General features: G+C 33.1%; 1 long non-coding RNA gene across 3 annotated transcripts in view; it reads right to left on the bottom strand.

Moving 5' to 3' along the window:
• LOC127860391 (uncharacterized) overlaps positions 1-13,212 on the bottom strand; it is a 122,501-nt gene extending 109,289 nt beyond the window's left edge. The window contains exons 1-5 of one of the 3 annotated variants that reach the window (XR_008039737.1): positions 12,488-13,212; positions 12,032-12,256; positions 2,624-2,848; positions 497-1,011; positions 245-355 (exon numbers count right to left, since the gene is read on the bottom strand). This is a non-coding gene — a long non-coding RNA (uncharacterized LOC127860391). Of the gene's footprint in view, positions 1-244; positions 1,012-2,623; positions 2,849-12,031; positions 12,257-12,487 lie in introns of all 3 variants that reach the window. The other 2 variants (XR_008039735.1, XR_008039736.1) reach the window with 2 other exon arrangements.
• Positions 13,213-13,678: the final 466 nt, after the last annotated feature.

Genomic DNA, 13,678 nt, shown 5'->3' with positions numbered 1-13,678 from the left:
CCCCACCCCAACCCCCATAACTTTTGACCCAGGGGTCAGAGCAAAATTCCAAATAGTGCAGGGTCTCATTTATGCTCATAGCAACCATGTGTGTAAGTTTCAAGGTTCTATTGCTTATAGTGTAGGAGGCGATAGTGGGCAGGACGGACGGACGGACAGAAGACGGAGATAACCACAATATCCCCACTTTTTCTCCGAAAAGCGTGGGGATAATTATTACAATGGACACGATTGATATAAATACCTTTGTCAAAAGTGTTTTGCTGAATTATTTTTTGTGTATCGCCGTACTTCTTTAAAACTTCTTTTGACTTGTCCATGGCAATATTGAGTTGTTCTACTTGCTGCTTAGCATCTTCAATAAAAGAAGGCATGTTATCCAGCAGCTGTTCTTGGGTAGAAAATTTCATTTCAAAATCTTTAACTTTCTTTTCTGTGGTAGTATGTTTTATTTCCAAAATATTAACAATTCCTTTTGTGGTATCATTTTTCTTACCAAAATCATTAGCAGTTGTTTCTATAGTTTGCCTTATACTTTCCATATTATCTGTAATACTTTTTTCAAGTTGTTGTTGCTTATTTTCATTATTCTCTTTAAGTTTCATAATAGTTGTGTCAATTGTTGCAAATGTTTCTTTATTACTTTTAATTTCGTTTTCCATTGTTTCTATCCTTTGAGTATTTTCAATTTCATCTTTCACAAGTTCGAAAAAAGTTTGTTTAGTTTTTTCATTGCCAGGTATTTCGTTCATCAGCTCTTTTTTTGTTGTACTTAAACTTGATCTGAAACCTTGTTTAAGCTCAATCATTTCATTTCTCATATTACTTTGCAATTCTTGTAACTGTGTTTTTATTTCGTCTAAGTCAAGGTTAGGTGTTGTTGAAGGTGTTCCATCCCAAAAAAACATTTTCAAGATAATTAAACAAAATATTATTAAAACTGTCACTATTGCTCCAATTACATAAACAATTATTTGTAATCTGTGTAGGGATGTTTCCATTGACGTTTACCTGAAATAAACAAACAGTACAAAAAAATACTGGCTATAGATCATTTTAACAATAGCATTACAATATTGCATGACTTCATCATTTTGTTTTAACAAAACTGTTGGGTTAGTAAAATACATTTTTTGTATTGTACTAAAATTAAATAGTTCAACATGATTTCTGAAAGTGATCTTTTTAAGTGACAATGACCTAAAGCTCATTCAAACTTTTCAACAACAAAAAACTTGTTTGGAGCAAAATCCCTCCTTTATTCCTCTAAATTAGCTATAAAGTATAACTGGTTATTTAAAATGCACATTTTTCAAACTAGAATCATCATAGTCTGTTTATTGATAATTGATTTGCAAATCACTGCTTCATTCTCACTGTCCCAGCATTAGTCATGTTTATGCCTGGTGAATTCCTCTCATAAACAGGGATCAGAACATTATGAGCAGGAAATAACTCAAAACGAATGAAGTGCATAATAAAGGTTCTTATGCGTTGCACTTCCTTTTAATATGTATCTGACTATACGACTATATGACTAACAAGTTCCAAGCTGATAGCTTGTGTAGCCTTAGTGATGCGCTAGACAACAAGTATGTATGAAAAAACAACATTTACATGTATGTATGAAATAACTCCAAGTATGAGGACAGGTGGTAAGAGTGCACTGTAATTCTTCTCAATGAGATTTGTCAACCTATTAAGTTTACTCTTGATAGCATCAACAGTCTTTACTAACATTTGTACTTGTACTCTGAACAAGAAAATGTGGTCTTACCACATGTATGCATAGTTGATATGAGGCTGCCAAATCACATCAATACAATCTATGGTTTATTTCTGTTGAATGAAGACGGAGACTTCTTCTATGACAAAAGAGCAATGACGGTGTCCAGGCTATGTGCAGATTATATGGATTATATGTTTTTCTCACGTTCCATAACATTCATCAATACAAAACATCAAGTACACAAAATCAGAGTCAACAAGGATGTTTAAGTGTCTCTGAAGTAATCAGAATGGGGCTTAAAGTGTTATTGAAATTCAAAAGATAATACTTTATCAAAATACTATCAACCCTATGCCAAGAAGGGGTTAGAAGAATAAACAAGACTATTGCCAAGCAAGAAAAGTGTGACTGACTGACAGACAGACAGACAGACAGACAGACAGACAGACAGACAGACAGACAGACAGACAGACAGACAGACAGGCAGAGCGCAAACCATAAGTCCCCTTCGGTGAAACCGGAATGGGACAATAATCTATGTATAGTTGTAAAACAAGCAAATTCGTTGAATTGATATCCCCCGCCAATATGCTTCTGGACACAAAAGTGTTATATTTGACACTAAAAAAAGCAATTTAACAAGATACAAAGGGCCATAACTATGTTATTATCAGATGGTGTACAGTGCCATTTGGCGTGCATCATCCTTTTATCCATATATATACTCATACCAAGTTTCAATGAAATCCGCAAAAGCACTTCCAAGATATCGCTCCGGACGGACAGACGGAAGGACAGAAAGACAGACGGACGGACGGGCAACGCCAAAACAATATCCCTCGGCCTCTGGCGGGGGATAAAAAATCGTATAATCCAACTTGTAAAATTATTTACCTCTTCTCAATTGTATCTTCATCATTTGTACATCCATCAGCAATACTAGCCACAACTTTAGTATCCATTGACTCAGCTTGACTCTCAAACTTATCATTTTTTGCACTATTGTTTCCATTTGGTTTACTTTTAATATTAGGACCAACTCTATGCCCTAATATCGATGCTTCATATTTGGCATCATGCTTCGTTGCACCCTTTGATCCGCTTCTTGGAGGTTCTTCACTTTTAAACATAAATAAAATTAATAAATTATTAGATGTTATTTTGACTCATTTATTAATAATGAAAGTATGTCTCAAACAATAGAAGAGGACCCGGTTGGACCTAGATTGCTCACCTTAGATTTTTTGTATTATAGTCAAAGATAGAAAACAACAATTTTGCTAATCAACCTAAGAATCTCCTGACAATTGACAATTTTTCTGTGCATTATTTCAAATGCTTTAATTAAGTCCTTAGGACACAGATGTTCCAACATTCTGCTTTTGTCCTTAAAACCCACTTACATGTATGTTGGAAAAAAAGAACAACATATTGAAGTACCCAAGTTCCCAATCTGGTTCATGTTTGTTAGTAGTTCTTTAAACAGGGTGTTGATAAATGGAAGGACAAAATCCTGTGGAAGGACTAGGGCCAATCTATATGCCCCCCTCCCTGATAAGGTTTTGGGGCATATAAACTAGGTTGAGGAGCACTGTCATATACCTACATTATCAAGGTGCCTGAACCACGTGACTTTTTCGGCTATGTGTGGGACAATCGGATGTAAACAAAACGTCGCTTCAGGTAACGTTTTTGATAATTTCTTCATTATTTCAAAACCATTTTCAAAAAAACAAAGACGAGTTCCCGGTCATTGTCAAAAGACACAACTGTGTTAAGTTTGCGCAAAATTAATTAAGTATTTTTTCCAAAAAGTGCAACCGCGAGTTTGAAAACACATGAAGTGAAATGCTATGTGTGGTATATTTTTTGTTCAATCAACAAAAACATTGATTATAATATTGTCGAGGGTTTAAAAAATAGGGCGGACATTGTTATTCTTCATAGATAAGCTACATACATTGTATGTTTGCGCAAATACATCTCATTCGGAGTGTGTGTATGAAAATTTAATGATGCTATGTGTGGGACAAATTTTTTAAATGCTATGTGTGGTATTCAAACTTAACTAGAGAATCGAAAGATTGAAATTAACGTCAATAATATTTTAAGTCTGTCTGAATAACAAAAGTTGGTCAATAAACATTGTTGGTAGTGTTTTGCGCGCCTTAAATATGATAATCCTACGTTCATGTTACTCAAACTTATCATGATTGTCGATAACTTATATTCATATTTTGTTTACTTTTAGAATGCCATTTGTTTGCGAACAGTGTGGCAGAGGTCAAAACACGGTCGGGGATCTCCTAACACAAAGCCACCCACGCACGGACAGGAAAATAGTTCCGTTGGGCAAACTTTTTCTTGTTTGTTTCTATAAAGTTGATTGTTACAAAATGTTGAATTTTCAGTGAATTGTTACTGCCAACTAATGCACTTATTTAATACACAAAATCGTAAGGATTGTTTGTGCAAGATGTCATGTGAATATTATTGCAACAAAACTACAAAAAGTGTTAGTTGTGTGTTTTTTAGCAGGAATGTGTAGGCATTTTTGACTCTGGCGATAGTTATTAAATAAGCATAAAGTGATCATACAGCATTTTGAAACAAATAGACACTAGGATCAATAACATTTTTTTTCTGGAAAATCATGTATTTGTATCTAAATCCTATTGAGCTATCTGATATATCACGCATGCTATTTTTTTTAAGTTTAACAGTTTATTTCATTTGTATTTTGTTCTTTTCAGGGAGATTAAATTATTTTTGGAAGCACCTTCAAGAGACGTAATGATATATTGATCAATGGAAAGTTGTCATATACAAACATGTATAGTAAATGTTCCAAAGTTTAAATGACTGTTTGTTTTATTACCAGATGGTGTAAGTATTGCATGGAAAGAAAACAATCAAAGTAAACATTACATAAAAATTTGACATTTCAACAAATTGAACAACATTATATGATTTAATGTTAATTACTTGGTGCAGTGGTAACAAGATCTTGCAGCGCCCTTTCATGACCGGGGCGAATGAGTATTTTCATTAAACATCTCAAACTATTTTCAGTTATTCAGATTTCATTTGAATTTAAGTGAATGAAGTATTGATGCAATTCAATATGTTTGTTGGTATAATAACCCCCACAAGTCAAGACGTTTTGGCGATGATCATTTGTTATGACTTAATTGGAGCATTCATATGTTTGAATAGCAAGATTTGCAAATTCATAAATTGACTGATTACAATTTCTTTGTGAATACTAATGTACTTCTTTATGTATTTGGTGCTTTAATTTCTATTGTTACATGTGCATGCTAGTTATAAAGTAATGTTATTATTAATGACGTGTTTATTTTGATATACTGAAGATATGAAAAACAATATAAGTAAAACCCATTTTAAAGCATGTGCTCTTATTTTCTTTGTCATTCATTAAAAAATGGACCAAATTCAATAATCAGACAGAAATATCAATCATTATATTTATTTAAAGACAATAAGTAAACCAAAGAAATATTATATTTCAACATAACATGTATGCTTTTATAAGAATTATGTTCAGTTAAACATAAATTGTTTAATCATTACACGATTACTTCAGTATTCAATAATGTAACATTTGGTTAATTTGATATATTTTCAGGACAGACTAAAGTTTATGTTCTAGATTCTTACAAAACTGTGTTCATATTAAATGCAGAACTGACGGGCAAATTCTTGTATACCACACATAGCATTTAAAAAATGTGTCCCACACATAGCAGTATAACATTTATATACACACACTCCGAATTAGATGTATTTGCGCAATTATACAATGTAAGTAGCTTATCTATGAAGAATAACAATGTCCGCCCTATTTTTTAAACCCTCGACAATATTATAATCAATGTTTTTGTTGATTGAACAAAAAATATACCACACATAGCATTTCACTTCATGTGTTTTCAAACTCGCGGTTGCACTTTTTGGAAAAAATACTTAATTAATTTTGCGCAAACTTAACAAAGTTGTGTCTTTTTACAATGACCGGGCACTCGTCTTTGTTTTTTTGAAAATGGTTTTGAAATAATGAAGAAATAATCAAAAACGTTACCTGAAGCGACGTTTTGTTTACATCCGATTGTCCCACACATAGCCGAAAAAGTCACGTGGTTCAGGCACCTTGATTATAGTAAATATTACTGCTCTAGACATGCGGTTTAAGATAACAATTTTTGAAAAAAAAACATGGCAATTACTCAAAACCTGGTTTTCAATGTTTTACTTAATAACAATAACTTTACTCTGAACAAGAGTGCCACTGTCAAAACTATTTGCCCCACAGTAGGGCATATATTAGTTTGAGACAAAAGTTTCAATTTATTTCTCTTTGTATTAAAATAACTTAAATTGTGATCATTACCTTTGAACCAGATGGTTGTGCCGCTGAGTGAGCTTGTATTTTCTGTAAATTTATTTCAAAATACTTCATTGCAAAACAGCTAAATGTTTTAACTATTGACCTTGTTTTGTGATGTTGACCTTTGACCTCAGAACTAGTGACCTGGTTTTTGTGTGTTACACTCCATCTTGTAATGCCTATCACTGTTGAAGGTAATTGATAAACCTTTCATGTTGGAGAAATGTAAGCTTCTTACATTTCCATAATTAGGCCTCGAACGGTGACCTTGATCTTTGACATTTGACCTGCTTGTGATGAGTGACACTTTGTCTTATCATTCAGATTACATTTTAAAGGGACTGTCAACCAAGACGACGAAGAATAGAAAAGTTGTAAAATACCGTATTTTTTAAATTGATTAAAATATCACGACTGGTATTTTACATAACTTGAAAAAAGTTGTTAAATTTTCAAATTTTCTGTATATTTGGTTATAAATTTTACAGGGTATGTCTACCAGTTAACTACCAGTTAACTATAAATAACACCAGTAGATTGATCATCATCGACACGTGGTAAACCCAGAAATGCAAATTGTGCATGCGTAGTGAATTGTATATATTTTATATATAAAATGATCCATCTACTTTCGATATTTATTGTGTGTAAATCGTTATGTCACCTATTTTCGCGATGTACTTTCGATTTCACATCGCGAAATTTTATTACCGAATATACTGAAAATATGAACTTTTTTCAAGTTAAGTAATATACCAGTAGTGATATTTTAATCAATATAAACTAACAAATGTAAAAAAAAATACGGTACTTTACCTATTATGTCACCTATTTTCGCGATGTACTTTCGATTTCACATCGCGAAATTTTATTACCGAATATACTGAAAATATGAACTTTTTTCAAGTAAAGTAATATACCAGTAGTGATATTTTAATCAATATAAATTAATAATTGTAAAAAAATACGGTATTTTACCTATTATTTCCCCTATTTTCGCGATGTACTTTCGATTTCACATCGCGAAATTTATTACCGAAAATACTGCAAATATGAACTTTTTTCAAGTAATGTAATATACCAGTAGTGATATTTTAAACAATATAAACTAACAATTGTAAAAAAAAATACGGTATTTTAGAACTTTAATTTTTTCGTCGTTCGTGGTTGACAGTCCCTTTAAATTTAATATCACAAATCTAATTTCAGTGATTTCAATTGAATCAGAATCCTGCATTTTGATGCAAGCAAGTTGCAATTTCTCATTTTTCACTCCTGCAAAACATTAGCCTTGCACCATTTTGACACATTTGTTTTCCACAATCCATCCTGAAGAAAGGACCAGAAATGATCATTTATGGAAATAATAAAGCTTTTGTGAAAATGTTTCATTCATTATTATGATGAATAAGCTATTACAAAACCTCAAACACACATTTAGGAAAATTTCAAGTTACTTCAGTATTTTGACCATTATCATTTTTATTTGGACCCTCATTATTTTGAGACCTTGGGTCATTTTGACTGCTGGTTTTCAATATCTACTGAAATCCCTGAAATTTGGCCTTTAACCTTGCATGGTAACCTTGACCTTGGGCAGTAGGACTTTTGCTTTTGCTTGCCACTCCATTTCATGCAGTGTTATTTAAAAAGTCCATGCATGCTGGCCAAAGTTATACACTGCAACGCCGATATATCGCGGTTGGTGGGGTGCAAAGATCGCGAGCGCGATATATCCGGCACGAGATATAACTCGAGAAATGTCTAACTTAATTGTATTGCGGTTAATGTGTAAGATGTCCCCAATGTTTTCATTTAATATACGGCGCTGCTACATTTTTGTATAGTAATAATTGCAAACCAACTCTACAATAAACATTTTCATAACTACATACGTATCTGTATTTATCATAAAAAATCAAAATGTAAATTATATTTTTTATTTTCATGTACGATCGCTCGCGAATCAGCTAAAAAGAAGATTTTTTGCCGTAAAAAACGTATAAAATATAATTGTGCATGGATTCGAATTTATCCTTATAAATAGTCCTAATAAAGGAACTGAAACAGCGTAACGGTAACGATACAGCGTGTTTGAATTATATTTTATTAAGAGGAAATGTCAATGCCACATAATTCGTGAGATACCGCGGTACTGCTGGACAAAGTTATACATGTACTCCAGACGAAGTGTCCTGTACAAATCCCTTAATTTGACCTTTAAGCTTTGAATTTCTTTTAGTAGCATAGACATTGGACAAAGAGACATGGATCTTGCGTGTGACAAGCTGTCTAATCTGATCTTATTGTGCCAAGTTATATGAAAATCCACCATTGCTTTTAAAAGATACCTTAATTTTACCTAATAACATTATTTTACTGTCTTGTAATGTTGTCACTCCTGCTAAGTGGTTTAAAAACCATACAGAGTTGGCAAAGTTATGACCTTGACAAAGTGTCAGGTACATATTTCATAAATTTTGCCTGGAATGGTGGCTTTTACCTATGGGAACAGGTTTAATCGTGTGATACTCTATTTCACCAAGTAAATCTCTTTTGGCAACTTATATTAAAACAAAAAACCGTCGGAGACGGGTGATACTCCCCAAAGTTTTTTAGTCACAATATTGCACTATGTATTCAGATAAAAGGAAACGTCTTGAGGGCACAGTAGTTGGGGGGACAAGATTTTTTTAATAGAAAATTTCAAAGGGCCATAACTCTGTGAAAAATCATCCGACCAGAACCGGCTGATAATTTGCACATCTCCTCTTGGTAGTGAAGCTTCCCATAAAGTTTCATTGAAATCCGGTCATTAGTTGCTGAGAAATAGCCCGGACAAGAATTGCACTATATGTACAGTTAATTGAAAATTTCAAAAGGCCATAACTCTGTGAAAAATCATTCGACCAGAACGCGCTGATAATATGCACATCTCCTCTTGGTAGTGAAGCTTCCCATAAAGTTTCATTGAATTCCGGTCATTAGTTGCTGAGAAATAGCCCGGACAAGAATTGCACTATATGTACAGTTAATGGAAAATTCCAAATGGCCATAACTCTGTGAAAAATCATCCAACCAGAACGCGCAGTTAATATGCACATCTCCTCTTGGTAGTGAAGCTTCCCATAAAGTTTCATTGCATTCCGGTCTTTAGTTGCTGAGAAATAGCCCGGACAAAATTTGTGCAAGGACGGACGGACAGACGAAGCGGCGACTATATGCTCCCCCCAAATTTGTTGGGGGGAGCGTAATCAATCCATGCTGTTAAAAGAACATAACTTTGACCTTGAACATTGATTTGTGTAGTTGACTTTGGAGTTCAGGCCCTGGTTCTTATGTATGACGCTCTATTTTATCACGCTGATCATTTATGCCAAAGTATTGGAAAACCAATCCATCAACTGATGCTTTAAAATGAGCTTCAGCAAACTATATCTTTGTATTTCTACAAATTATTATTATATTTATACAAATTCCCCAGTTCATTCACGTAATGGGCACCTTTCCAAATATAATCTAATGTATTATTTTCTTAATCAGCATCATTTCACTGAACTACATGCACATTTTTAGGTAGGATTTCGATGCTTTAAAAAAAAAATACTGATTTTTTTTTCAAAACCACCCCACGCTCGGCTTTTGTCCAGTTTGTTTGCACCCCTTGGGTATATGAAAGGTCCATAATTCATCCAGATTTCCAAATATGGGCATGCAGTGGGTGTGTACATATGCAGTACAGGTGTTTATAAAGTTTAAACATGATGAAATAAGTATTCTTTTACAGACATTAATTTTTTATAACTTGTTATCTATGGAAGAGCCCCATGATATGTAAGTGGTTTCAGCCAAGTAGAAATTGGGTTGGTTAAAAACAAAGCGTATTAAAATTTAAAATAGTATCATTTAAGTACTATTTTGAACTTAGTTTTTATAGATACACTTTACACAGCAAAAATACCAAGAATTAGACAGATTACTCGTTTACTTTTTGAAATAATAATACAAATGCAACATGCATGATTCGTATTTTCATCAGTAAATCACCCAATTTAGCAATAACATTGTTTTCATTTTAAAAATTGAAGAATGTGCATACAAATTGCAACATATTCAACAATAAACATAGCTTATATGCTATATTAAATCAAATTACGTTAGAAAAGAAATAAAAAGCGTCGCAAAAAGTATGCGTTTTCGGCAGGATTTCAAACCTGCGCGGAAAGATCCCAAAAGATTTCTAGTCTATTGCCTTAACCACTCGACCACGACAACTTCGCATTAGCACCTGCTTAAATTAGATATCCATAAGTAAGCAGGTAAAAAGGCCTTTCAATCTTTGAAGAAATCGCGGGAAATCATAACGAGTGCGCTACCTTAAGTTACCTCAGCATAATAAATAATATGACAGTGAAAATTAAATTAATTTTCAACCACATTTTAGTTATTTTCGCATATATAATGTCAGAGAAATAAATAATAAAGATATAATCAGTGTTTTGTTCACCTATAGGGGAATGGTGGTGGGGCCCGTCCAAAGGGGAAAAACACGTCGTTTTTTTAGGAAAAGGGGAAAATAAAAAATTTACTATTTTATATGTAATGATATGTATTATATGAATACACATGTATGTATGAATGTGATATACACAGCTGAATGTCTCTGTCCTTTTTCTTAAATATATATCAATGGTTTTTTCAACATGAGTTTCAGACAGTTCAGCCATCATGCACAGTCTCAGTTTTCCTAGCCAATTTGAGTCTAATTGAGATTTTTTTATCGATAAAATGGCAAATTTGAGCATTTTTATCAATAAAATGGACCAAATTGGAATGTTTTTATCAAAAAAAATTGACACAATATATCGATACATCAGGCATTTTCCTGGTCATTTTGGCAATTCATGTGAAAAGTCCACTGATCTTGGAAAAACTAATTTAATATTTAAAACAACTCTTTATAATAATTCAAAATCATATTTTTAAATTAATTTTTTTTTTAATTCTGGAGGGGATTTTTCTTCAAAATTGGGAAAAAATGTATACTCTTTTTTTAGGGGAATGGGGCCGACATAAAAAACACACTGAATATACTATATTTCAATACCAAAATGTTATCAAAGGTTAAGATTTACTGCTCTATGCCCTGTATGTTGTTGCAGTTGGCACAGGTTGTGCAATAATTAAAAGCAACGTTAAGGCTGAATACATGTACACGTAACATGAAACTCAAAGTGTAAACAATAATTATTTTCAAGGAAATTTCAAACTGCTGACAAGTAGGCAAGATATTTGTCTGTTAATGTATAATTATTTTTTGGTAAATCATCCGATTTTTTAATGGGAGGTATCCTTCTGTAACTACGTTTCAATTGGTTAAGAAAAAAAGTAAAAACAAACAATTCTGTAATAAACAGTTGATTTTCAAAGATGTATTTAATTCCCGTTAAATCCATGTCAAATTTGTTTACTTTCAGTGTGTTTAACCCAGCCAATAGTTCCATAACTTTAAAAGTTCTTAATATTTTTTCATGAAACTTGAAACATGGATAGATGGCAATATGCATGTCATTTCATTTTGTTCCTACGGCAAAAATTAGACAAATAGACTAGAAATACTGCTGAAAATGGTGATTTTCTGGATCCTGCGATAACTTTAAAAGTTCTTATTATGATTTCATGAAACTTGAAATAGCGATAGATGGCAATATGGACATTATGCACATCATTTCATTGTGTTCCTACGTTAAAAATTCTGGTTGCTATGGCAACAAATAAAACTAGAAATACTGCTGAAAATGGTGGTTTTCTGGATCCTGAAACCGGTAGGGGACAATAATCTATGCATATTTGTGAAAAAAAAATCGTATAATCCAACTTGTAAAATTATTTACCTCTTCTCAATTGTATCCTTGCCCTTTTGACCTCCGTCAGCAATACTAACCACATCTTTAGTAGCCATTGAACCAGCGTGACTCTCAGACTTATCACTTTTTGTACTATTGTTTCCATTGGTTTTACTTTTAATATCAGGATCAACTCTTTGCTTTAATATTGATGCTTTAGATTTGGCATTATGCTTTGCTGCACCCTTTGATCCGCTTCTTGGAGGTTCTGCACTTTTAAACATAAATAAAATTCATAAATTATTAGATGTTATTTTTAAGAGATTTTTTATATATATAAATATGTTATGCAAGTATGGCAATACTCTGTCACAAACTAAAATAATGAAAACCTTTCCCTTCAAACAATATACAACGACTTTAATTGTGCGTCTGAAACTCATGACTACGCAGACACAGATCTCAAATATATCTTTAAAGACACATGATATAAAGATGAAATACCTGTGATTTAGGAAATCACAATTAGTGCAGCACAGTCGACTGTGGTCTTCGCAGAACATGTCCAGTTTCATTCCTACGTGGACCTCACATTCATGTAGAAAATCCTCCGTTTTTTATTGAGGGGCCATTGGTTAATGTCTCCCCTCCCGAGCGTGAAATGTTTTTCGTATACCTGATCATGAAGGTTAATACATTTGCCACAAAATAGCTTAAGACATTGCTTACAGTAGTTTTCTGCACTTTCTTCAAACTGTTTTTCTTTGCAAGCACTACACATATAGTCCTTTACTAAATCTGAACTTTTATTAGCTGAACAGACAGCGGTAGCCATTTTATAAATAAACAACAACTGACTAGATGTTCATGAATTCAATTTATATTTAACTCCACCAAATGAAACACAATTAATACAAATGTTTTAACTTCCTTCTTTACTCAAACCCAAATGTCACGCCCCTAAATATTCTGCTAGTTTCTGTTCACGACACAGTAAAAACACATAATGCATAACACATATCGGTAGTCAAATATGAAGGACTGTGTACAGTCGTTTTAAATTATGTGCTGATAATAATAAGATAACCGATTTTCTGAAAATGGCCTACGGTAATCGCCGTTTTCAGTTTAAATCTCTCAGTGGTTGTCTGTATTTACACACCATTTGATCTACAAAAACTGATAGATCTACATTAAGCTCTGTTTTCGATTCGATTTACGTAGTTTACCTTTTGTAGCGTTCGCAAAAGATTATTTTGACACTTCTATCGTTGAATCACGAAGAGAAAATAACACAAACCATGCATAAACAGTCTACGTTAAAATAAACTTAATTGATAACGCACACCAAGTTCACCAGGTTAACTTGCATTATGAAATTAACAGATTGTGTCGAGACCTTTAACAAAAATGCTATTAACGAAATGTAAGTTATTAAACAAGAGGGCCTGAAGCCCAAAGTTGCTCACCTGAGATAACAAGATATTATTGGGACAAACCTTCTGACAAGATCGGAAAATAAATGAGGCCTCTAGAGTGTTAACAAGGTTTTACTATAGCCATTTAAGGAAAAATGCCCCGCCCGCTGGCAGCCATGTTTTTCAACCAACCGGTATCATTTTTGAACACGTTCAAGATAGTATCGGAATTAATCTTCTGACCAAGTTTCATGAAGATCGGACAGTAAATGTGTCC

The sequence above is a fragment of the Dreissena polymorpha genome, chromosome 15, assembly GCF_020536995.1.
Source record: "Dreissena polymorpha isolate Duluth1 chromosome 15, UMN_Dpol_1.0, whole genome shotgun sequence".
Lineage (NCBI taxonomy): Eukaryota > Metazoa > Mollusca > Bivalvia > Myida > Dreissenidae > Dreissena > Dreissena polymorpha.
This window is presented reverse-complemented; position numbering and strand designations above follow the sequence as displayed.